The sequence below is a fragment of the Leptodactylus fuscus genome, chromosome 1 (assembly GCF_031893055.1).
Source record: "Leptodactylus fuscus isolate aLepFus1 chromosome 1, aLepFus1.hap2, whole genome shotgun sequence".
Classification (NCBI taxonomy): domain Eukaryota; kingdom Metazoa; phylum Chordata; class Amphibia; order Anura; family Leptodactylidae; genus Leptodactylus; species Leptodactylus fuscus.
In genome coordinates, this window is record NC_134265.1 from 180,879,135 (window position 1) to 180,903,730 (window position 24,596).

At 42.5% G+C, this 24,596-nt stretch overlaps 1 protein-coding gene across 1 annotated transcript in view; it reads left to right on the forward strand.

The window, feature by feature from the left end:
- The window catches only part of GRIN3A (glutamate ionotropic receptor NMDA type subunit 3A), a 307,052-nt gene that overhangs the window by 135,303 nt on the left and 147,153 nt on the right, over nucleotides 1-24,596 (forward strand). The gene's annotated exons all lie outside the window — the stretch shown is intronic.

Here is a 24,596-nt window from a genome sequence, read left to right on the forward strand (position 1 = left end):
AGTGCTGTGCATAGCGTTCTAATGCAGCCATAAAGAGGAACCCTGAGGTTACCTGAAATCAATGTTTCCTGGCATTTAGTCAGTGCCAGAATAAACCCAGCTAGAACCTTTTGTTAGTATTTATATATTTCCATTTACCATCTCAAGCTACTAGACAATAAAGAAAAAAAGACTCTCACGGTAATTCCACTCCATACCAGATGACCTCTACAGAAAGCAGTGGTATTGTACATTAAAAAAGGTATATATATATATATATATATATATATATATATATATATATACTGTATATATATGCTTTTCACGTACTAGTGGCAATAGTTAATGCCGTACGAAGTTGATGACTGTTATGAGGCTTATGCATTTGTTTATCCGTATCTGAAACTGACTGAGATTTCACTTACAACGCATTATAGTGGACAGCAATACCTGTGGCTTTTGTGCTGAGTTTTTATGTTCGGCTTTTATACTTCTTCAAAAGTGCACCACTCTTCCTTTTGTAGCGTGCTCTTATAATCCTAGTACATTGTAGGGATTGATTTTCTATTATTGTTTGCCTACACTATTCATTGTGTAGGCAGTGGACACTTTCACATGTCTATATAAATCTCTATTGCTGCCCCACAGTAATAAATAAGATTCCATAGGAAACTAAATGAAAGCCTATAATGTAACTAATTTGAATAATGACTTTTTAGAGAATTTTGGTGCCATGTTCTGAAAATGTAGAAGCATTGACAACCAAGTATTTTCTGGAAGTTTAAAGGGGTATTCCCATTTTAGCCTTTGTTGGAATATTAGTCTGTAATCCCTAGCCAGCCTATGAATATGTTCCCATGGGTGGTTTCAAATTTATGGCAGTACGGCTTTTTCTGTGTTATCTTCTAAGCGTGCAAAGCTTATTTAACACTGTCAGACATTGTATGCGCTTGTGACGACTTGGTGATCCAGTGATTATCAATAATATTTCAATCTACCACTGCGTTTAATGTTAACTAGAAGTCAGGTAGGCATTCTTATTTGATTATTAAGGTTACTTCCACATCCCAGTGCCTTAAGAACAAAGTTATACAAAACTTTTTTTGCTCATTAGGTTTTGTTAGCATTTGTTTATTTAATGTGTGGCCCACATTAAATGGCACAACAAGGTAAGAAAAGCCTTGAAAGGGTACAATTCACACTTTCCTTCACACAAAGACACAAATAGGATAGTTAGCATTTCCCTGTGTGTTGACTAATGAGGAAGCCTAGTTGGTTTTAGAGAAGCACTTGTGACATGTACAGATGTAGCCATCTTCAACTTGACTCTTATCACTTGCTATACCATGATAGCTCCCAACAAAAGCCATTGAAAGCAATGGAAAAAGTTAAGTGAAAGTGATTAGCAGTTATTTATTAATGTGTTAATAGTCATGTTAAACTTAAGTTACATCTCCATATCTGTTTACATCCATACAAGAGGACAGGTAAAGAGTCTGGTTACATAGTTACATAGTAGATGAGGTTGGATAAAGACATCAGTCCATCAAGTCCAACCTATAACCCTACAATCCCTACAGTGTTGATCCAAAGGTAAAAAAAAACCCATAGGGCTCATTGCCAATTGGCCCATTTCAGGGGAGAAAAATCCTTCTCAACTCCAATCTGGCAGTCAATATAAAAACCCTGGATCAATGAGTCCTTAAAATCTAAAATCGATAAACCGTAATATTGTTCTCTTCAAGAAAGGCATCCAGGCCCTCTTTGGACTTGCTCAATGAATCCGCCATCACCACTTCCTGGGGCAGAGAGTTCCAGAGCCTCGTTGTTCTTACTGTGAAGAACCCTCTTCTATATTGCTGATGAAACCTTCTCTCCTCCAGACGTAGAGGATGTCTCCTTGTCACTGTCATTGGCCTAGGAGTAAAAAGATCCTTAGAAAGTTCTTTGAGTTATCCCTTCATGTATTTGTACATTGTTATTAGATCTCACAGTAGATGTCTTTTCTCTAATCTATCATTGTACTCCCATCCACCCATTCCGCTAATAATTTTGGTTGCCCTTCTTTGTACTTTTTCAAGTTCAATTAGGTCTTTCATGTATACTGGGGCCCAAAATTGCGCACAATATTCTAAGTGTGGCTGTACCAGTGATTTGTATGAAGGCATAATTATGTTCTTGTCATGAGAATCTAGACCTCTTTTGAGGCATCCCATAATTTTATTTGCCTTAGCAGCAACTGCCTGGCACTGGTCATTGATACATTTGCCCTTCTCACCTTCTCAAGAAAGGTGTAAATCATGCTGTGAGATAGAGGTCTCCAATGAATGAGCCCCAGAACAGTACTAGGCTGTGGATCACTTGGTACTTGGGGACCTCTGTAGGCTATTTTGTATCAGTTGATGTTCTTATGCTGCATGTAAGTGTGCACAAGAGCCATTTTTGAGAGTCATGTGCTGGTGTAGACTACATCAGCAGATCATTTTCCAATTACCAGGTAGCAAATGCAATTTTCGGGATCTATTCTTGCACAGTATACGTGCATCTAGAATTCTACTCCTGAAAATTTTATTGTGGTGCTGCTGAGACCAGTAAGCAGAACTAAAGATGCACACATCCTATATGCAAGAACAAGTGCGGGGGGTTGCATTAGTAAGCAGGTAATTATGATGTAAATGTAATTATAGTAAATGTGTGTGGGTGGGGTGGGGGGAGAACTATTAGCTGTGGGGGTGCAGCATTAGGCTACACCCAGAGTTTAGAAAATTTCCCTCACACACAGGTAATATTATTAACTGGGAGGCATTATTACTGTAATAGTGCCCCTCACAGGTAATAGTCCCCCCTCCCCACACACACATAAGTAATATTACTTGAAGGGGACACCACTAGTAAATATCCTGTTAATATTACTCCAAAAGCATAATAGACTTTTACTCTATATGATGAGAAAAAAAGAAACCCAAAAAATCCAAACTTAACTGCAAAAGACCTACTGACGCTGGGTTCACACCAGTGCCTGTTCTCCGTTTCCAGGTTTCCGTCTTCTGCCGACAGAAGATGGAAACCTGGCAAACTGTGTTCGGCCATGAGCGCCTGTGAGTGTTTTGTGCTCTCCGCGGCGAAACCGTTTTTCTTTTTTTAACCGGACACAAAGTCCTGCATGTCCGACTTTGTGTCCACTTAAAAAAAAACAAAAACGGTTTCGCCGCGGAGCACAAAACACTCACAGGCACTCACGGCCGGACACTTTTCAAACCCATTCAAATGAATGAGTTTGCAATCTGACTGCAGGTTTCTGTCTCCTGTCCAGTTTCGGGCAGGAAACGGAAACCTGCAAAACGGAGACCGGGGCACAGATGTGAACGAGCCCTGAACAAGATAAATAAAACTGCATGCCTGCACCAAAACCTTGGCCCACTTGTGAAGAATAAGGAGTATCATGATGTGGGCCTGTATGCCTTGGAGGAAACAATGAATTTCAGTGCGTATAAACATGTTTAACAGGACAGTGTAAGGGGAGCATTCTATAACCTCAAGCTAAAGAGACTTTGTGTGATGTAACAAGACAATTGCCCAAAGCACATAAGTAACTCAACTGAATAATAGATGAAAAAAGGTGATTTGTGCTTTGGAATGACCAATTCAGAATTCTGTCATTATCTGCATTGAGATGCTGTGGCACGACCTGGATAGGGCAGTGCACACAAGGCATCCCAGAAATATAAGTTAACTTAACACATTTGCAAGGAGGAGCGATACAATATTCCTCTTCAACATTGGTCAAATATTTAGTGGAGGTGATTGTTCATTATAGGGGATATGCAGGTTATTAAATACAAGTGTTTACTTAATTTTATCTGCTTCAGTCTCCAGAGGCGACAAGGCTTCTTTACTATCGGAATAGTAAATCTGTTGGTTACAATTATTTCTTTTCAGCCATGCCCTTTCCCATCACTTGGTTGAAACTGATGGAAATAGGTCTTTTTTCAACTGTAAACAATAGAGATGAGCGAACAGTGTTCTATCGAACTCATGTTCGATCGGATATTAGGCTGTTCGGCATGTTCGAATCGAATCGAACACCGCGTGGTAAAGTGCGCCATTACTCGATTCCCCTCCCACCTTCCCTGGCGCCTTTTTTGCTCCAATAACAGCGCAGGGTAGGTGGGACAGGAACTACGACACCGGTGACGTTGAGAAAAGTAGGCAAAACCCATTGGCTGCCGAAAACATGTGACCTCTAATTTAAAAGAACAGCGCCGCCCAGGTTCGCGTCATTCTGAGCTTGCAATTCACCGAGGACGGAGGTTTCCGTCCAGTTAGCTAGGGCTTAGATTCTGGGTAGGCAGGGACAGGCTAGGATAGGAAGGAGAAGACAACCAACAGCTCTTGTAAGAGCTAAATTCCAGGGAGAAGCTTGTCAGTGTAACGTGGCACTGACGGGCTCAATCGCCGCAACCCAGCTTTCCCAGGATCCTGAATGGAATACACTGTCAGTGTATTCCCGTATACCCGATATATACCCCGATACCCGTTCCAACGGTGTGCCCCCCCACCTTCACCCCAGAAATACCCTGCAAGTCCCCTAGCAATAGAATTGGGGCTATATACACCCACTATTTTTACTACTGGTATACAGTGCCATTGTCTGACTGGGAATTCAAAGAATATATTGGGAATACAAATACCCTCATTTCTTGCTACTGCCATATAGTGCCAGTGTCTGACTGGGAATTCAAAGAATATATTGGGGTTACGTGCACCCACAATTTTTACTACTGGTATACAGTGCCATTGTCTGACTGGGAATTCAAAGAGTATATTGGGAATACAAATACCCTCATTTCTTGCTACTGCCATATAGTGCCAGTGTCTGACTGGGAATTCAAAGAATATATTGGGGTTACGTGCACCCACAATTTTTACTACTGGTATACAGTGCCATTGTCTGACTGGGAATTCAAAGAATATATTGGGAATACAAATACCCTCATTTCTTGCTACTGCCATATAGTGCCAGTGTCTGACTGGGAATTCAAAGAATATATTGGGGTTACGTGCACCCACAATTTTTACTACTGGTATACAGTGCCATTGTCTGACTGGGAATTCAAAGAATATATTGGGGTTATAAATACCCTCATTTCTTGCTACTGCCATATAGTGCCAGTTTCTGACTGGTAATTCAAAGAATATATTGGGGTTACGTGCACCCACAATTTTTACTACTGGTATACAGTGCCATTGTCTGACTGGGAATTCAAAGAGTATATTGGGAATACAAATACCCTCATTTCTTGCTACTGCCATATAGTGCCAGTGTCTGACTGGGAATTCAAAGAATATATTGGGGTTACGTGCACCCACAATTTTTACTACTGGTATACAGTGCCATTGTCTGACTGGGAATTCAAAGAATATATTGGGAATACAAATACCCTCATTTCTTGCTACTGCCATATAGTGCCAGTGTCTGACTGGGAATTCAAAGAATATATTGGGAATACAAATACCCTCATTTCTTGCTACTGCCATATAGTGCCAGTTTCTGACTGGTAATTCAAAGAATATATTGGGGTTACGTGCACCCACAATTTTTACTACTGGTATACAGTGCCATTGTCTGACTGGGAATTCAAAGAATATATTGGGGTTATAAATACCCTCATTTCTTGCTACTGCCATATAGTGCCAGTTTCTGACTGGTAATTCAAAGAATATATTGTGGTTACGTGCACCCACAATTTTTACTACTGGTATACAGTGCCATTGTCTGACTGGGAATTCAAAGAATATATTGGGGTTATAAATACCCTCATTTATTGCTACTGCCATATAGTGCCAGTTTCTGACTGGTAATTCAAAGAATATATTGGGGTTACGTGCACCCACAATTTTTACTACTGGTATACAGTGCCATTGTCTGACTGGGAATTCAAAGAGTATATTGGGAATACAAATACCCTCATTTCTTGCTACTGCCATATAGTGCCAGTTTCTGACTGGTAATTCAAAGAATATATTGGGGTTACGTGCACCCACAATTTTTACTACTGGTATACAGTGCCATTGTCTGACTGGGAATTCAAAGAATATATTGGGGTTATAAATACCCTCATTTCTTGCTACTGCCATATAGTGCCAGTTTCTGACTGGTAATTCAAAGAATATATTGTGGTTACGTGCACCCACAATTTTTACTACTGGTATACAGTGCCATTGTCTGACTGGGAATTCAAAGAATATATTGGGGTTATAAATACCCTCATTTCTTGCTACTGCCATATAGTGCCAGTTTCTGACTGGTAATTCAAAGAATATATTGGGGTTACGTGCACCCACAATTTTTACTACTGGTATACAGTGCCATTGTCTGACTGGGAATTCAAAGAGTATATTGGGAATACAAATACCCTCATTTCTTGCTACTGCCATATAGTGCCAGTGTCTGACTGGGAATTCAAAGAATATATTGGGGTTACGTGCACCCACAATTTTTACTACTGGTATACAGTGCCAATTTCTAACTAGGAATTCAAAATGCGCAAGGCTCCCGGAAAGGGACGTGGACGAGGCCGTGGGCGAGGTCGGGGGAATGGTTCTGGGGAGCAAGGTAGCAGTGAAGCCACAGGGCGTCCCGTGCCTACTCCTGTGGGGCAGCAAGCATTGCGCCACTCCACAGTGCCAGGGTTGCTTGCCACATTAACTAAACTGCAGGGTACAAACCTTAGTAGGCCCGAGAACCAGGAACAGGTCTTGCAATGGCTGTCAGAGAACGCTTACAGCACATTGTCCAGCAGCCAGTCAGACTCTGCCTCCTCTCCTCCTATTACCCAACAGTCTTGTCTTCCTTCCTCCCAAAATTCCGAAGCTTTACAGAACAATAACCCAAACTGTCCCTGCTCCCCAGAGCTGTTCTCCGCTCCTTTCATTGTCCCTCAACCTGCCTCTCCACGTCACGATTCCACGAACCTAACAGAGGAGCATCTGTGTCCAGATGCTCAAACACTAGAGTCTCCTCCATCTCCGTTCGATTTGGTGGTGGATGACCAGCAACCCACCCTCATCGACGATGATGTGACGCAGTTGCCGTCAGGGCATCCAGTTGACCGGCGCATTGTGCGGGAGGAGGAGATGAGACAGGAGTTGGAAGAGGAAGTGGTGGATGATGAGGACACTGACCCGACCTGGACAGGGGGGATGTCAAGCGGGGAAAGTAGTGTGGATGTTGAGGCAGGTGCAGCACCAAAAAGGGTAGCTAGAGGCAGAGGCAGAGGTCAGCAGCTTAGGCGAAGCCAGGCCACACCCGGAATCTCCCAAGATGTTCCAGTTCGTACCCAGCCCCGAAAAACTCCCACCTCGAGGGCACGTTTCTCGAAGGTGTGGAGTTTTTTCAAGGAATGCGCCGAGGACAGATATAGTGTTGTCTGCACAATTTGCCTCTCGAAATTGATTAGGGGCTCTGAGAAGAGCAACCTGTCCACCACTTCAATGCGCCGTCATTTGGAATCCAAGCACTGGAATCAGTGGCAGGCAGCAACGGCAGGACAAAGGCCGCCTGCCGTTCACGCCACTGCCACTGCCTCTGCCACTGCCTCTGCCTCTGCCACTGCCACTGCTGACTGTGCTGGCGATGCACTCCAGAGGACGAGCCAGGACACCACTTCATCTGCCTCCGCCACTTTGTTGACTTCTACCTCATCCTCCCCTGGTCCTGTCTTATCTCCTTCTCCTGCACCATCAAAGGCACCATCAGGCGTTTCTTTACAACAACCCACCATCTCTCAGACATTGGAGCGGCGGCAGAAATACACTGCTAACCACCCACACGCGCAAGCCTTGAACGCCAACATCGCTAAACTGCTGGCCCAGGAGATGTTGGCGTTCCGGCTTGTTGAAACTCCCGCCTTCCTGGACCTGATGGCAACTGCGGCACCTCGCTATGCCGTCCCTAGCCGTCACTACTTCTCCCGGTGTGCCGTCCCCGCCTTGCACCAGCACGTGTCACTCAACATCAGGCGGGCCCTTAGTTCCGCGCTTTGCACAAAGGTCCACTTGACCACCGACGCGTGGACAAGTGCATGCGGACAGGGACGCTACATTTCACTGACGGCACACTGGGTGAATGTAGTTGAGGCTGGGACTGCTTCCCAAACTGGCCCGGTGTACCTCGTCTCCCCGCCTAACATTCCTGGCAGGGACACGAGAAGAACACCCCCCTCCTCCTCCTCCTCTACCGCCTCCTCCTCCGCCACCGCCTCCTCCTCCGCCACCGCCTCCTCCTCCGCTGTTAGATTGACCCCAGCTACGAGTTGGAAACGTTGCAGCACTGGCGTTGGTAGACGTCAGCAGGCTGTGCTGAAGCTGATCAGCTTGGGGGACAGACAGCACACTGCCTCCGAGGTGAGGGATGCCCTCCTCGATGAGACGGCAATATGGTTTGAGCCGCTGCACCTGGGCCCAGGCATGGTCGTTTGTGATAACGGCCGGAACCTGGTAGCAGCTCTGGAGCTTGCCGGACTCCAACATGTTCCATGCCTGGCCCACGTCTTCAACCTAGTGGTGCAACGTTTCCTAAAGAGCTACCCCAATGTTCCAGAGCTACTGGTGAAAGTGCGGCGCATGTGCGCCCACTTTCGCAAGTCGACAGTAGCCGCTGCTAGCTTAAAATCTCTCCAGCAACGCCTGCATGTGCCACAACACCGGCTTTTGTGCGACGTCCCCACACGCTGGAACTCAACGTTTCAGATGTTGAATAGAGTGGTTGAGCAGCAGAGACCTTTGATGGAATACCAGCTACAAAACCCTAGGGTGCCACAAAGTCAGCTGCCTCAGTTTCACATCCATGAGTGGCCATGGATGAGAGACCTTTGTGACATCCTACGGGTCTTTGAGGAGTCCACAAGGAGGGTGAGCTCTGAGGATGCGATGGTGAGCCTTACAATCCCGCTCTTGTGTGTTCTGAGAGAATCCCTGATTGACATCAGGGATAACTCAGATCACACAGAGGAGTTAGGGATAGCATCCGATCCGTCACAGCTGGAGAGTAGGTCCACACATCTGTCCGCTTCACTGCGTTTAATGGAGGAGGAGGAGGAGGAGGAGGAGGAGGAAGAAGAGTTGTCCGATGATGTGATGGTGATACAGGAGGCTTCCGGGCAACTTCGAATCGTCCCATTGTTGCAGCGCGGATGGGTAGACATGGAGGATGAGGAGGAAATGGAGATTGAACTTTCCGGTGGGGCCAGAGGAGTCATGCCAACTAACACTGTGGCAGACATGGCTGAGTTCATGTTGGGGTGCTTTACAACCGACAAGCGTATTGTCAAAATCATGGAGGACAACCAGTACTGGATCTTTGCTATCCTTGACCCCCGGTATAAAAACAACATCTCGTCTTTTATTCCGGTAGAGGGGAGGGCCAATCGCATCAATGCTTGCCACAGGCAATTGGTGCAGAATATGATGGAGATGTTTCCAGCATGTGACGTTGGCGGCAGGGAGGGCAGTTCCTCCAGTAGGCAACCAAGTTCTCACCGGTCCACACAAACGAGGGGCACACTGTCTAAGGTCTGGGACACCTTGATGGCACCCCCTCGCCAAAGTGCCGCCACGGAGGGTCCTAGTGTCACCAGGCGTGAGAAGTATAGGCGCATGTTGCGGGAATACCTTTCCGACCACAGCCCTGTCCTCTCCGACCCCTCTGCGCCCTACACGTATTGGGTGTCGAAGTTGGACCTGTGGCTTGAACTTGCCCTATATGCCTTGGAGGTGCTGTCCTGTCCTGCCGCCAGCGTCCTATCTGAGAGGGTGTTCAGTGCAGCCGGTGGCATCATCACTGACAAGCGCACCCGTCTGTCAGCTGAGAGTGCCGACCGGCTCACTTTGATAAAAATGAACCACCACTGGATAGAGCCTTCATTTTTGTGCCCACCTGTGTAAAGCACCCCAACATGAAACTCCATGTCTGTACTCAACCTCTCCAATTCCTCCGCATCCTCATACTCATCCACCATAAGCGTTGCACAATTCTGCTAATACTAGGCTCCCTCCAACATGATTTCCCCCAACTCTGCTGGTTAGAGGCTCCCTCCACCCTGATTTCCACCAACTCTGCTGGTTAGAGGCTCCCTCCACCCTGCTTTCCCACAACTCTGCTGGTTAGAGGCTCCCTCCACCATGAATTTGCCCAAACTGGGCTGTTTAGAGGCTCCCTCCACCATGAATTGGTCCAAACTGGGCTGGTTAGAGGCTCCCTCCACCATGAATTTCCCAAAACTTGGCTGTTTAGAGGCTCCCTCCACCATTAATTGGTCCAAACTGGGCTGGTTAGAGGCTCCCTCCACCATGAATTTGCCCAAACTGGGCTGTTTAGAGGCTCCCTCCACCATGAATTTGCCCAAACTGGGCTGTTTAGAGGCTCCCTCCACCATGAATTGGTCCAAACTGGGTTTTTTAGAGGCTCCCTCCACCATGAATTGGTCCAAACTGGGCTGTTTAGAGGCTCCCTCCACCATGAATTTGCCCAAACTGGGCTGTTTAGCGGCTCCCTCCACCATTAATTGGTCCAAACTGGGCTGGTTAGAGGCTCCCTCCACCATGAATTTGCCCAAACTGGGCTGTTTAGAGGCTCCCTCCACCATGAATTTGCCCAAACTGGGCTGTTTAGAGGCTCCCTCCACCATGAATTGGTCCAAACTGGGGTTTTTAGAGGCTCCCTCCACCATGAATTGGTCCAAACTTGGCTGTTTAGAGGCTCCCTCCACCATGAATTGGTCCAAACTGGGGTGGTTAGAGGCTCCCTCCACCATTAATTGGTCCAAACTGGGCTGGTTAGAGGCTCCCTCCACCATTAATTGGTCCAAACTGGGCTGGTTAGAGGCTCCCTCCACCATTAATTGGTCCAAACTGGGCTGGTTAGAGGCTCCCTCCACCATTAATTGGTCCAAACTGGGCTGGTTAGAGGCTCCCTCCACCATGAATTTGCCCAAACTGGGCTGGTTAGAGGCTCCCTCCACCATGAATTGGTCCAAACTGGGGTTTTTAGAGGCTCCCTCCACCATGAATTTGCCCAAACTGGGGTGTTTAGAGGCTCCCTCCACCATGAATTTGCCCAAACTCTGCTGGTTAGAGGCTCAATCCACCCTGATTTTCAAAACAAATGTTGGTGCCAACCTCAACTTACTACAAGGGCCAAATTCACTGCTGGTGACAAGCTCTCCTCACTGCAAGTGCCAAATACACATGTTTCAAGGTGTTTTCCTACTGTCAGAGAGGTGGTATTGAGTGTGTAAAGTGTGTAGTTGTTAGGCTGTGATGTTGGGGTAATAGAGGGTCTTTGGTGTGTTAGATGCCCCCAGACATGCTTCCCCTGCTGTCCCAGTGTCATTCCAGAGGTGTTGGCATCATTTCCTGGGGTGTCATAGTGGACTTGGTGACCCTCCAGACACGGATTTGGGTTTCCCCCTTAACGAGTATCTGTTCCCCATAGACTATAATGGGGTTCGAAACCCGTTCGAACACACGAACATTGAGCGGCTGTTCGAATCGAATTTCGAACCTCGAACATTTTAGTGTTCGCTCATCTCTAGTAAACAACAATGGATCGTATAGCTCCTTTGCCCCACGTGTTGCGCTCCTTTCAAAAAGCTGGGTATAACACTCCTTGAAGTGAATCAACAGGCTTTTATTTGTGTATAGATAATGCGTTTCGCGGTATGATTGCCAACGTGCAATGCGCACCCCTTCATCAGATCTTTATGCCTGACGATATGCATTTCACACCAAGCTCATATCGTCAGACACAAAGATCTGATGAAGGGGTGCGCATTGCATGTTGGCAATCATACCCCGAAACGCGTTATCTATACACAAATAAAAGCCTGTCGATTCACTTCAAGGAGTTTTTGTAAAGGAGCGCAACACGTGGGGCAAAGGAGCTATATGCTCCATTGTTGTTTATTGTCTGGCACGGTTTAGTCTCCGTGATGACTGGTTGCTAGAGATGAGCGAGTACTGTTCGGATCAGCCGATCCGAACAGCACGCTCGCATAGAAATGAATGGAGGTAGCCAGCATGCGGGGGGTTAAGATATTCTGCAGAGGAAAACTCTATGAAAATGCAACAGTGGAAAGAAATACAATGCTTTTCTGCAGCTTTTTTTGCTGGGTTTCACTATGTGGGGCCTTAACCTAATGCTGGATTCACACAGGTTTTTTTTAGACCAGATTTTGATGCGGAAGCCGCCTCAGAATCCGGTCCAAAAATGGCTAGCTGCGACTGAATGCCGGTACAGTGTATACAGTGCATTGGCATCCAGTTGAGGCATTCCGCTCCGGATTAGGCCCAAATGAATGGGCCTAGTCTGGAGGGAGGTGTCACGCCGTGGATTCTGTGACGGATTCCGCCATGGAATCCACCTCAAGAAAAGGCTTGTCACTTCTTTTTTTCCTGCTCGCAGAAAAAGGAACCCATTGAATTCAATGAGTGGCGTTTTTTTGAGCTGGATTTTGATGCAGATTCTGCATCAAAATTCTGTCCAAAAGACCCTGTGTGAACCCAGCTTTAAAGAGTAAATCCTGACAGGGCTCCTAGGATTGGATCTGAGAGTCCTTCTTACCTCGCCCGTGCAGGTTGATTGACAGTCTTCTATATACACAAGGAGAGCCATCAATCACTTTGTGTGAGCAGGACTCCAAGTCTTTCCTATGAGCTCTGGTAGGGTTTACTTTCCTTTTTTATTCCAAAATGCTGCTTAAAATGATATAAAACTATATATCATACAGCTCAGCGTTTCTCTTTATGATATCCTGCTCTAATACCGAGAAGCTGAAATCACCTGACAGTTTGACTTTAAGTAAAGAAGGCATCCAATTGACACGTTACAAAAAAAAAAAAAAAAAAGTTTCCGTGTCGGGTATTATGAAGGAGACAGATTGTATGACTGTCCTATATTATGAAGCTGATTATACAGTACAGCCAAGAAAGTGACAACAGCAATGAGAGATAATGAAAAGCGAAGTAGATGCCATGAGATATTCTTGATATTGATATTGTTATCCTTTCCCAAATACCATGCCTCATCCCCTTCACATATTCATAAAAGTACCAAAATAACTTTATTCTTGTTTTATTTTGTTCAGAGAATCGCATTACTTTTATCATTACTTCCAATTTGAAAAATCTTTACAAGATCAAAACAAACACAAGAAGCCACTAGAAGAAAACATCTCTAATGCTGTAATTTATCTCCAGAGCACGTAAATCTCCTTTGTCTTGAATTCTGTTGCTAGAATAAATTAACATAATGAACAGTGAATTAAGAAATCAAATGCTTACATTTATGTTAATGAATTAGCGTTTTCATCAGTCTGGGTTGGGTCCTTAATGGGTCTTTAATCTCCAGCTTCGTCACCCCCACCCCACCCTCCCGGCGCGCATTAATATGATATTGAGTTCTGAGAAAGTGGAAATCAAAATCAATTAAATTGTGTATATTGGCTTAGCACTTTATCATTTCTTCAGGGATATAGTGAAGTTTTGGAAATTGTAAACAGAAAAGAATAAATAAACTTTCATGTGATGAAATTGATTTAGTGAAATTGGGTTTCAAAGGTATAGTCACTGCGGAGAAGATTTGCTATTAGGTCTGGAATGCAACTTCAGGCCTTTTGTCTAGAAACATTTCTGATAAATGCCAATAAAACCCTAAGGCAGAATTTATTTTCTTCATTTTCGGATAGAAATATGCAGTCTTCAGGCTATAACATATTTGGAATATAGCTCTAAAAAAATAAATAATAAAAAGCTGACGAATAAAGGAACACATTATAATTAAGAACACATTGAACTAAATTATTTTATATTAAACATTTTGAGGGACGTTTAGCAAAAGAAACCGTTATATGATTGTCATTTATAGTTTTCGAGCCTGTAAATTGCAAGCTAAAACACATTTTCATGATTATTATGCGCATTTTAGCTTTTTGCCCTTTCCCTTTTCTATTACTGTCCATATCTCAAAAGCAGAGTAAAGCATTGTTGCCAACATATATTTTATTTCATCTTCAATCTTCTACATATTCATTATTTTAAATGGCTTTTCTGCCACATCCATCTTTTTAGTGATAATTTGTGGAGAATATTATAGACTATGTGCATGTGAGCCTATTTTGCATGTATACTGATAATTTTGGCCCATTCACTGTGTTAAATAAGATATCATCCTTAACAACACAATGTACTTCCTGAATATTTTATATATCAGAAGTGCAGAGTAGCAACATCTTCGCTCACAAGTAAACTTGCCAAAGTTCCCAAACTAACTTTGGCTGTTGTGTTATTGATGGTGAGATCATCTCTGCAGTCCAGTATTGGCCATTATGACATATGTAAGGGGGTCAAGCATGATTCCTTGCTAATGATAGACGTCACAGTTGGTCAGCCATACTTTCTCCTTGAGTCTATCTATGCCTGTGCTGTAGACAATCTGTTATTAAACCCTCATTGCTGCCGCTTACAAAGTTATATATTGTCAAGAACTGGCATACGACTGATACCTGTGATATTATATTGATAAGATACTCTGTGTTGCAATATACCCTGTTGTCAATAAAAGTGGTCTTAAAAGAGAGTTGTATATTGAGTTGATGACTTTGAACGGTTTCACCACAACCGTCACATTAGTAATCTTTTAGCATCAATAAAATTCAGCTTTTTAACCAATATCTGCTGTCCTCACTACACATTTGGCTATGCTACAGATGTGTCATAAATCTGGATGGCACTTTGTTGTGTAAAGAACCACAATGAGGTGCATTTACCAACACTAGTAGGGTGTACATAATGATAGTCATATTTCCTAAAACAATTGTCACTGAACTATACTAGGTTATAATTGGTGTTCTTAACCTTAGTTTTTCCGTATTCAACAAGTAGTTTCCTTGCAAGCTATCCACTTTATTTTTTATTTTATTTTTTATTAAGGATGCAGTATATCGATAGTTATAGACTCACTGTGAATTATACCTGTAGGTGTGTTTTGATAGCATAGGTTAAAATATGGAACCATAAGACTTCTTCCTCGACCATGTTTGTATGGAAAAGCTTCAGCTTTAGACATACAGCTGTATCTAGACTTCACTAATCTCCAGTTTGGTTAAATGTTGTAATATCTCATAAAAACATTTCAACACAATAACACAACATGCTAACAAAAGCCTTGAATGGCTGCAATTCACCCTCCTGCTCTTCATGATCACTCATAGATAGAAATAGAATAGAAATAGAATAGTTAGCTTATCACTTTGGGATAACATATAGTTTTTAGAAAAGCACATATCTAGCCAAGAAAACACATAAGGGAGGATACATCTGTATTGTACTATACAATTATGCACCAACAATTAGTAAAATCTCCTATCCTTAGACACATAGATAATGCAACTTATCATCAATTCAAGGTTCACAGCATTTACCTAAAACTTGAACTTATAACAAAACAAAGATATTAGCAAAAGGTGGACTTGTTCATGGACAACATTACCAGGAACAAATCCACCGAACTTCAAAAACTCCATGACCTACTTTGGGAACCACTATTTTAATGTATTGGTTAAATATTGTCTCCTTATTGATGATGATAATTATAAAAGGTGTGAGGGTGTGAACCTAGAGGGTGCTGGAGAGAGACCCAGAAAGAGGCTTGACCCAACTCCAGAGACAGCGCTGCTGGTGAATTGCAAGGAGCAGGTAGTTTTGGACCAGTGGGAGAAAGACAGGTGGTCTGCCCCAATAGGACTAGACTCCACGTTTAAGCTCAGTGTGAGCCAGATTGTGAAGAAGAAACCTCAGTAAAGCCTCTTGCCCTGATAAGGTAGTCAGGATACAAGAAAATAGGTATTGCCCTGTGGAGGGGCTGGGCTGTTTTGTTTATTTTTGTTCCTGTTACAAGCTGAATAAAGCCATTTCTTTTGGATTGCCTTACCTGATATGCTGTTTATTTGGCACCCAGCGCCACCAACACCTCTGCTAAGTCCAGCAAACCACTACTTTTGGTAACTTTAAGTAGGTAGTTTTAGCAGGTACAATGAATTAGGAATTAACAGAAAATGAGTTTGCCCAGAAACATTACCATAAATGTATATTTATATTTATTATCTTAGAGCCTTAGAGAACACTCTTAACTTGTAAAAATGTATACTTTGTACATAATGAGGCAGATTATTTTTGACTGTTTCAAGAAACATGAATGTCTGATTAACCCGATTGAAATGAATAAGTACTTATGGCATCATTGGAAAATGTGGCTGCCACTTGTATGTGAAACGTGGATGCATATATAAAACATAAGATCTTACTGTTGTGTAATGCAGTCTTCATGTCAGGAATCTCAGTTCATCCACTATTGCTTTATGGTTACCGTTCCGACCTGTGAAACTTCTGTAGTGTCAGAATTCTCTGGGCTTATGCAATTAAGCCTAATTAAACTCCCTTCCTCCTCAGTCAGGTACCTGCAATTCTTTTACCTTTTTTGGCTTGCATAACTGACTCTTTGTGTTACACAGCTTCATACTGATCTCTAGGAACCAACTTTTATTTTGAAACTGGAAAACTGCTTGTCTCCTGATTCTGACGCTGACGTAATCTCTAGGAAACCAACCCTTAGCTTGTTGCCAGAAAACCTCTTGTATTCTAATTCTGGCTTTGTGAATTGACTATTGTCCTGAACATTTACTAAACTGATTTGTTCTTCTGCTCCCGATCAACCTTGCAAGTTAGTTGTGGGTTCTGGTTTTGATTTCTGATAGTGGGGCATTTATTTCTTGTACAATTTCATCCCAAAATACATCCCAAAAAGCTTTGGGAAAGCTACTGCAAACGTTTCATGACCTCAAACTAGTAGACATCTGGAGAACACCAAACCCATCCACCAAAGACTACTCGTTCTTCTCAAAACCCTAAACAGTCTTATCAGAGACTGGATTACATCATTATATCAGACACCCTACTTCCTTATTCTGTGAAATCCCGCATAGATAGTATTACATTATCAGACCATGCCCCAGTCTGGGCATCCATCTCGCTACAACAACTACCCAAAAAAGATTGGTGCTGGAGATTAAATGAAGCACTTCTCGACAGACCAGAATTTGTGTCCCATCTCAGCGAACGACTTAAAGAATATTTCACAATCAACTCAAATGAAGATACATGCCCAACCATAACGTGGGAGGCACATAAAGTAGTTATCAGAGGAGTGTTAATCTCCATGGCCTCTAAACTCAAAAAAGACTCACAAACTGCTCTTGACAAATTATTAGCTGACATTGTGGCGATTGAAAGGATAAGGAAAATTAGCAAACAGACGCCCCTCCGAGAAGAGCTACAAAAACTCAGAGAGAAACTTAAAGACATGATCAATGTCATGTTCATGTCATGATCTAAACTCACTGACCCTATTTCCCACCAGGAAATCAAAACAGCACTCTCATCATTCCCAATAGGAAAAAGCCCTGGCCCAGATGGATTTCCGTTACATTATTACAAGACCTTCCAATCTGAATTAGTCCCTCATTTAGCTCGAACCTGCAATGCCCTCCTCACTGGCGCCTCCCTTCCCAGGCAAACCCAAGCGACACACACAACTCTCCTCCCGAAAGAAGGCAAAGACCACACAGATTGTGGCAGTTACAGACCAATTTCCCTGTTAATCCTTGACCTCAAAATTTGGGAAAAGATCTTGGCACTCAGAATTAAACATCTAATCTCAAATCTCTTAGACACGGAACAATCTGGCTTTGTCCTGGGAAGGGAAGGCAAGGACAACTCCCATCGTCTACTACATGCAATTTCGTACGCCAAAAAAACTAACTCTAAACTTACTTTATTAAGCCTCGACGCAGAAAAAGCGTTTGACAGAGTCAGCTGGCAATTTATGCAGTCGGTACCACAAAAATTTAACTTCCAGCCTCAGTTCATATCAGCAATATTCACACTCTATGACCAACCAAATGCCCGCTTCAAAATAAACGAGACACTCACCTCTTTTTTCGATATACATAATGGAATTAGACAGGGCTGCCCACTTTCCCCTTTTCTCTTCATCCTCACCCTGGAACCTCTACTACAAACTATTCGGGAACACCCAGATATCTCGGGACTGAAAATCGGACAAAATACCCTACACTCCACAGCATTCGCGGATGATGTCTTATTGCTAGTTACCAACCCAGTAACAGGTATACCAAAAATCCTGGAAACTCTTACACATTATGGTTTTATTTCAGGTTATAAAACAAATCTTGAGAAATCTGAAGTTCTAAACATAAATATCCCTTGACATCGAATGAACCTACTGAAACTGGCCTCCCCTTTGAAATGGACAACCAAATCAGTCAAATACCTAGGCATCAAACTGACGGCTGACACTGCTCAACTCTACCAAGAAAATTTTCTACCTCTTTTGTCAGACGTTAAAAACACACTGCACTCTTACACATCTCTCCCATTCTCCTGGTTTGGCAGGCGAAGCTTACTCCGGACCTATGGTGACGTTATCTGCTGGGATCAGCATCTTTTAAGTGCTGCTGGGTCCTACAAGATCACCTCTATTAGTCCTATACTAACCTGCAGGAGGTTGTATTCCTCTTGCAACTGGGGCTAAATGTACCTGCCCCAGTTACAGGGGAAATAAAAAAAAATCAGATGTCCCCAAAGATCTATTATGACCTTATAGGGACACAATGTAAAAAAATTTATGTAAATAAAATAATTGAAAACATAAATAAAATAATGCGCCAATAAAACACTGTTATTAAAGATTATAGCTCCACCACCGATGACACCATACAAAATAAAAATTACTGTAATGTAGAGAAAAAACTATTTTGTAAAGTTTTGTAGTAGCACTTTCTGTTATTAAATACAAAGAAATGAAAAGTGAAAAACAAACACAATTTTCCTCTTATTTTGTTTATATTTTCCTGGACATAAAATAAAATTAACCACACGGCCACTGGAGATGAAGCAGGGCTGAGTGTGCGCTGAAGCCTGCTGCACACTCAGCTCTGCTGCATCAGAGTACTCTGTATGGCATTCGGCCAATCAACACTGGTCAATGCATTCCTATGGGAAAAAGTCAGCTCATGCATATCGCAAGCTGACAGGGATCCCGACCAGATAGAGCCCCAAATATCTAGGTGAGTAACATTCCCACCTAAATAAAGGTAATCTCTAGCTAACCCTGCCTGTAGCTCTGTCCCTGTCTCACAGTCACATAGTTCACAGTCTCAAATTAACCAAATGTTAGGGCCCCTTCACACGGAGTTATGCTCCGTGTATTCTGTACATTTTACACGTGTAAAAATACACGTGTAAAATGTAGTTAGCCATTGAGTTCAATGGCATGTTCGTATAACACGTCTTTTTGCGCGCGTCTTTTTGCACGTGCGCAGATGCGCATTATACAAACATGCCATTGAACTCAATTAACTACATTTTACACGTGTAAAATACACGGAGGGTAACTTCGTGTGAAGGGGCCCTTAAATCCACCATTCGTATAAATTGGAGGTCACCTGATTTAGCCAGCTAATTACTTTTTCCGATCTTTTTTTCGATGCCTCTGTTGTCGTAGTTCCTGTCCCATCTCCCCTGCGCAGTTATTGGTGCAAAAAAAGCGCCAGGGAAGGTGCGAGGGGATACAAATTTTTACTGTGTTTGCCTCGTGGTATTCGATTGGAATCAAATACCTCGAGCGGCCTGATATTCGATCTAATATCTATTCGATCGAACAGTGTTCGCTCATCTCTAAAAGGAACATAAAAAAAACAAAACCTATGTGTCCCCGAAAAAAAGACATGGAAAATAGTTGAATGACACATATGATAAAAATGTTACAGCCCTCAAAACTGCACATACAAAAAAAAAACCTAAAATGTGTCTGGTTCTGGACCAGAAATTGTCCCAGTACTGAAGTGGTTAAGACTTAAATCGGTCCAGGCCTTAAGCGGTTAAGGACAAATAAAAAGTAGTAAATTGCCTAATGCCAGTACTAATTTGTCATGTTCTAACTTTTTGCTTAAATGATTCCTGGTTTGCCTGCTGTGCGATGCAATCCCCTCCTGTTGTGTTGTACTATAACTTATGGGGATATAATGTATTTTCATGCACACTATATCTTCGGCAGAGCACTGACTATATTACCACACATTATACACTTAAGTGCTCTGGGAATTATAATAGAATCTGGCATAGATCAGGAGCTGGGGAGCCTTTAGGTTTTTTTTTAAATGAAAAAAACCCTTTGTGAAACATGTTAGGAGCTGTTTATCTCTAATGGATAGCCCGAATGAATGCATGACTCCTGTCACTTTGAATTAACTCATTGCACTAGCAATCTGTAAAGGAATTCACAATTTGTTTGATGTACGTACGCTTCATTCAGAGACGGATGCATGGATCTTCTATTAGACTGTCTAACTAGGTATCGCAATGCCCAAGTGTCTAGTGAGGTATGGTATATTCAGCGCACACCGTCACTCATTTCCATATCCATAATCTCCTCCTATGTGAGCCTATTTACATCTTTGTCTATCATGACCCAGATAGCTGATCAGAATGTGATAGAACCTCAGCCGAAATACTTTGACTGGCAGTGAGTGACACATTTGGAATGGTACATGTAAAAGGTTGCCTTGTTATTTTACATTTTCAGCAAAGCAACAAGAAAGGATGGTATCTTTACTCAGAACTGTGACCTCGCGGTCATCCTTGAAAGTATCAAAAATTCTGTATCTGAGCTTTGATTTCCTATCCAAAAAGAGGCAAAATTAAAAACGGCAAAAATGTAGAATAGTGAGAAGAATGGCAGCACACGCTATGGTCTAACTAATGGGCTTTCTCTCGGGGATGTCTGGTAATACTGTTCTAAACTGCCCCCTAGTGTAACATAGATGGAACTTTAGGAAAGAATTTTGAAATATATTAAACATTTCTGTTTGATGTTTGAAATGAGATAATGAGTTTTAGATATAGCAAAGTTTAGAATTGCAAATAATGTGGTTAAATACACTGAGCCACATAATGTTTTTTTCTGCATGCAGTTTCATGCATTTGCATGCAGTGTATTTACATAACATGGAACAGATTCATGTTCTGGCATCTATTTTGTGGGTCCACTTATAATTATCTAATGTAAAAACCCCAGTGTGAATGTAGTCTTATGATAATTCAGTATTAAACCAAACCAATCTCAATACTAGGTATCAAAGACATAGATACTAGAGATGAGCGAGTAGTGAAATATTCAAGATTCGAGATTCGTTTCGAGTAGAGCCTCAATATTCGACTACTCGGTCAAATATCGAATCCCATTACACTCTATGGGAAATAATGCTCGTTTCAGGAGAAACCACTATTCGACTAAAGGAGAGTCACCAAGTCCACGAGTAGCAGGAGGAGAGTGTTTAGGAGGAGCGCTGTGCAGTTAAAGCGCACGGACCCCATAGACTATAACGGGGCCATGCGCTTTAAAGTGCACGGACCCCATAGACTATAACGGGTCCATGCGCTTTAACTGCACAGCGCTTGCAGTTGCGCTGATATTCCTTTTGGGGGGGTCCTCCTGCGGACTCATTCCCGGACAGGAGGCAAGCGCTAATGGGAGCTTACTTGTCCTGCAGAACCAGCATTGATTGGCCGAATGCTATACAGTGTACATCATTCGGCCAATCAAGGCTGGTTCTGCCGGAGGCTAGTCTTTGAGGAGGCGGAGTCTAAGATTGGACCACAATGAAGACTGCTGTGGTCCGATCTTAGACTCCGCCTGCTCACAGACGAGCCTCCGGCAGAACCAGCGCTGATTGGCCGAATGCTGTACACTATATAGCATTCGGCCAATCAATGCTGGTCAATGCATTCCTATGAGAAAAAGTCAGCTCCCGCATAACCGCAAGCTGCCAGCTCTCCTGACTAGCAAAGAAGAGCCTGCTACAGAACCAGCATTGATTTGTATAGCATTCGGCCAATCAATGCTGGTTCTGAATTGAATCTTTACTTCAAATAGGAGTAGTATTCGAACGAGTACGAGTATTTTGAATACCATAGTATTCTATCAAATACTTACTCGATCGAATACTACTCGCTCATCTCTAATAAATACCAAACAAAACCTAATAGTATTATGATAATTCAGTGACTTTAAACACGTATAATCACATATCATTCAATGAGGTAACAGCATACATTTGTGGAGATTTACCAAGCAAAATTTGCCAGATGTTTGGCACAAAATGTACCAGAAAGTGGCCTACCTGCCATGTCCCATGGCCTATTATATCATAATCATGTTATAGACGCATTTTACACCACACTTTACAATTTTGAAAAATGTCTACTAAAGGAGGGGTGGTGCTATACACTGTCTACCAATAAATATTTGGACACCTGTGGTAGAATAGAAAAACAACATTTCTTCATATTCAATAGTTGGTAGAACCCAGCAGATACTTGCCTGTTGAAACTCCTGGTGTATGTGAGCCATCGGTTGGGTTCAGTTTTTCTGGTCAGCACTAGTTGGTCTCTATCTCCCAGTTTCGGGGGTCTGCCGACTTGGGGCACATTCCAACAATCACCGTTCACCTTCTACTTCGTAATCACATAGGCCACTGTCAATTTTGGGTAATTCAGTTCACTTGCTATGTCCCTTAAGGATCGAACATTTCTGTGGTACCCCACAATTAACCCTATCGCAAAATCGGAGAACTCTGCACTTCATGGCATCTTGCATGCGACTAATGCCAATGCACTAATGCCAATGCTGTTTCCTATTTAACAGCAGAAGGCGTGACGTACATCATGACCCAGATATCTTCATTTGCATGGGTGTCCAAATACTTATTGGTAGAGAGTGTATACCATTATATACAGTAGGTATAAAATGTTGGCGCAAAGTCAGTCAATATTTAGCATAAGGAGAAGTGCATTTCATGTCTAGCACAATGTGCCAAACCTTCATATATATTGCACCGTTGTGATAAATTTAGTGACATTTAGTGCCTGACTGGTCTACATTTGATTTCTAATAAATGTATCCCATTGTGCAAAAGTACAAACATTTCAACATCTATATTTTCTTTCCAATAATATATTGCTGCAAAATCTGATTTTGTAGTTTTCAGCATCCTTATTTATGGGGGTTTGTGTACTAGCAGTGCATTGAGCAGACATACCATTAGTTTAGCCCTTCAGTCAGTAAAACATTGCATGCCATATTATATATTTTACAAGGTTTATACTTGATATTTATTTTAATGAACCGTATTATTTTTAATAACCCTTCTGTTATTAGAGTATCTAAAGCAGCAGTTCTCATCTTGTAGGTCACAACCCCTTTGCAGGTTGACCCTTTCACAGGGGTCGCCTAAGACCATCGGAAAACACATATTTCCAATGGTCTTAGGAACCGAGACACCGCTCCGTCCTACTGCGTGTGAACAACATGACAGCTGCACTAGCTGTCAGGTCTGCGCTGTTTCATACAGCATAGACCACGGCATCTGAGTGGTTACTTTCACGTTTTATTTCATATTCCATAACAGTGTGGTATGGTATACGGCATAGCAGGAAAAAAAATCTAAATGGCTGATTTGGTGTTTTTTCACCAAATAACCTCCTAAGAAACGGAATAAATAGTAATCAAAACATCATACCTTCCCCATCATGGTGTCAGTAAAAACTACAGATTGTCCCACAAAAAAAACCCCAGACCTCACACAGCTCCGTATACTGAAATATAAAACAGTTAAAAAAAAGTTATTAAAACATGAAAAAAAAACTATATCAATTTTGTATTACCGTGATCATACTGTCCTGCAGAATAAGGCTAGAGAATTATAAGAATAAACAAGAGAATTATTTTCTCAATTCCATTTCATTCTGAATTTTTTTCCTGCTTCTCAGTACATTGTACAAAATAATAAATGGTACTGTTTTAGGCCCCGTTCCCACGGAGTAACGCGCCTCTCATTCTGACACGTAAACATGTGTCAGAGTGAGCGCTTCAAAACAGATCCCATTGACTTCAATGGGTGCCGTCTTATGCGTGCTACACATTGAAATCAATAGGAGGCTTTTTAACCCATTGATTTCAATGTGTAGCGCGCGTAAGATGGCACCCATTAAAGTCAATGGGATCTGAAGCGCCTCGCTCTGACACGTGTATAACTTGTCACGCAAGAATCAAGCCTTTATATGACTATATAAACAGAAAAATGAGAAAGCTATGGCTTTTGGAAAGTAGGGAGTAAATAACAAAAACACAAAAATGAAAAATACCTGCGTCTTCTAAGGGTTAAAGCATCTACTCTGTTAAAAGCAGCTTCTGTGTTGAAAGCAGCAGTATTGGAGGTAAAGCGACATTTCATGAATTATAATCCCAATTTATAATTATAATTTACATTACAATTCATAACAGTAGCAAAATTACAGTTATGAAGTAGTAACTAAAATAATTTTATGTTTGGGGGTTACCACAACATGAGACACTGTATTAAAGGGTCGCGGCATTCGTAAGGTTGAGAATCACTGATCTAGAGCATCCTACGTTTTTCAGA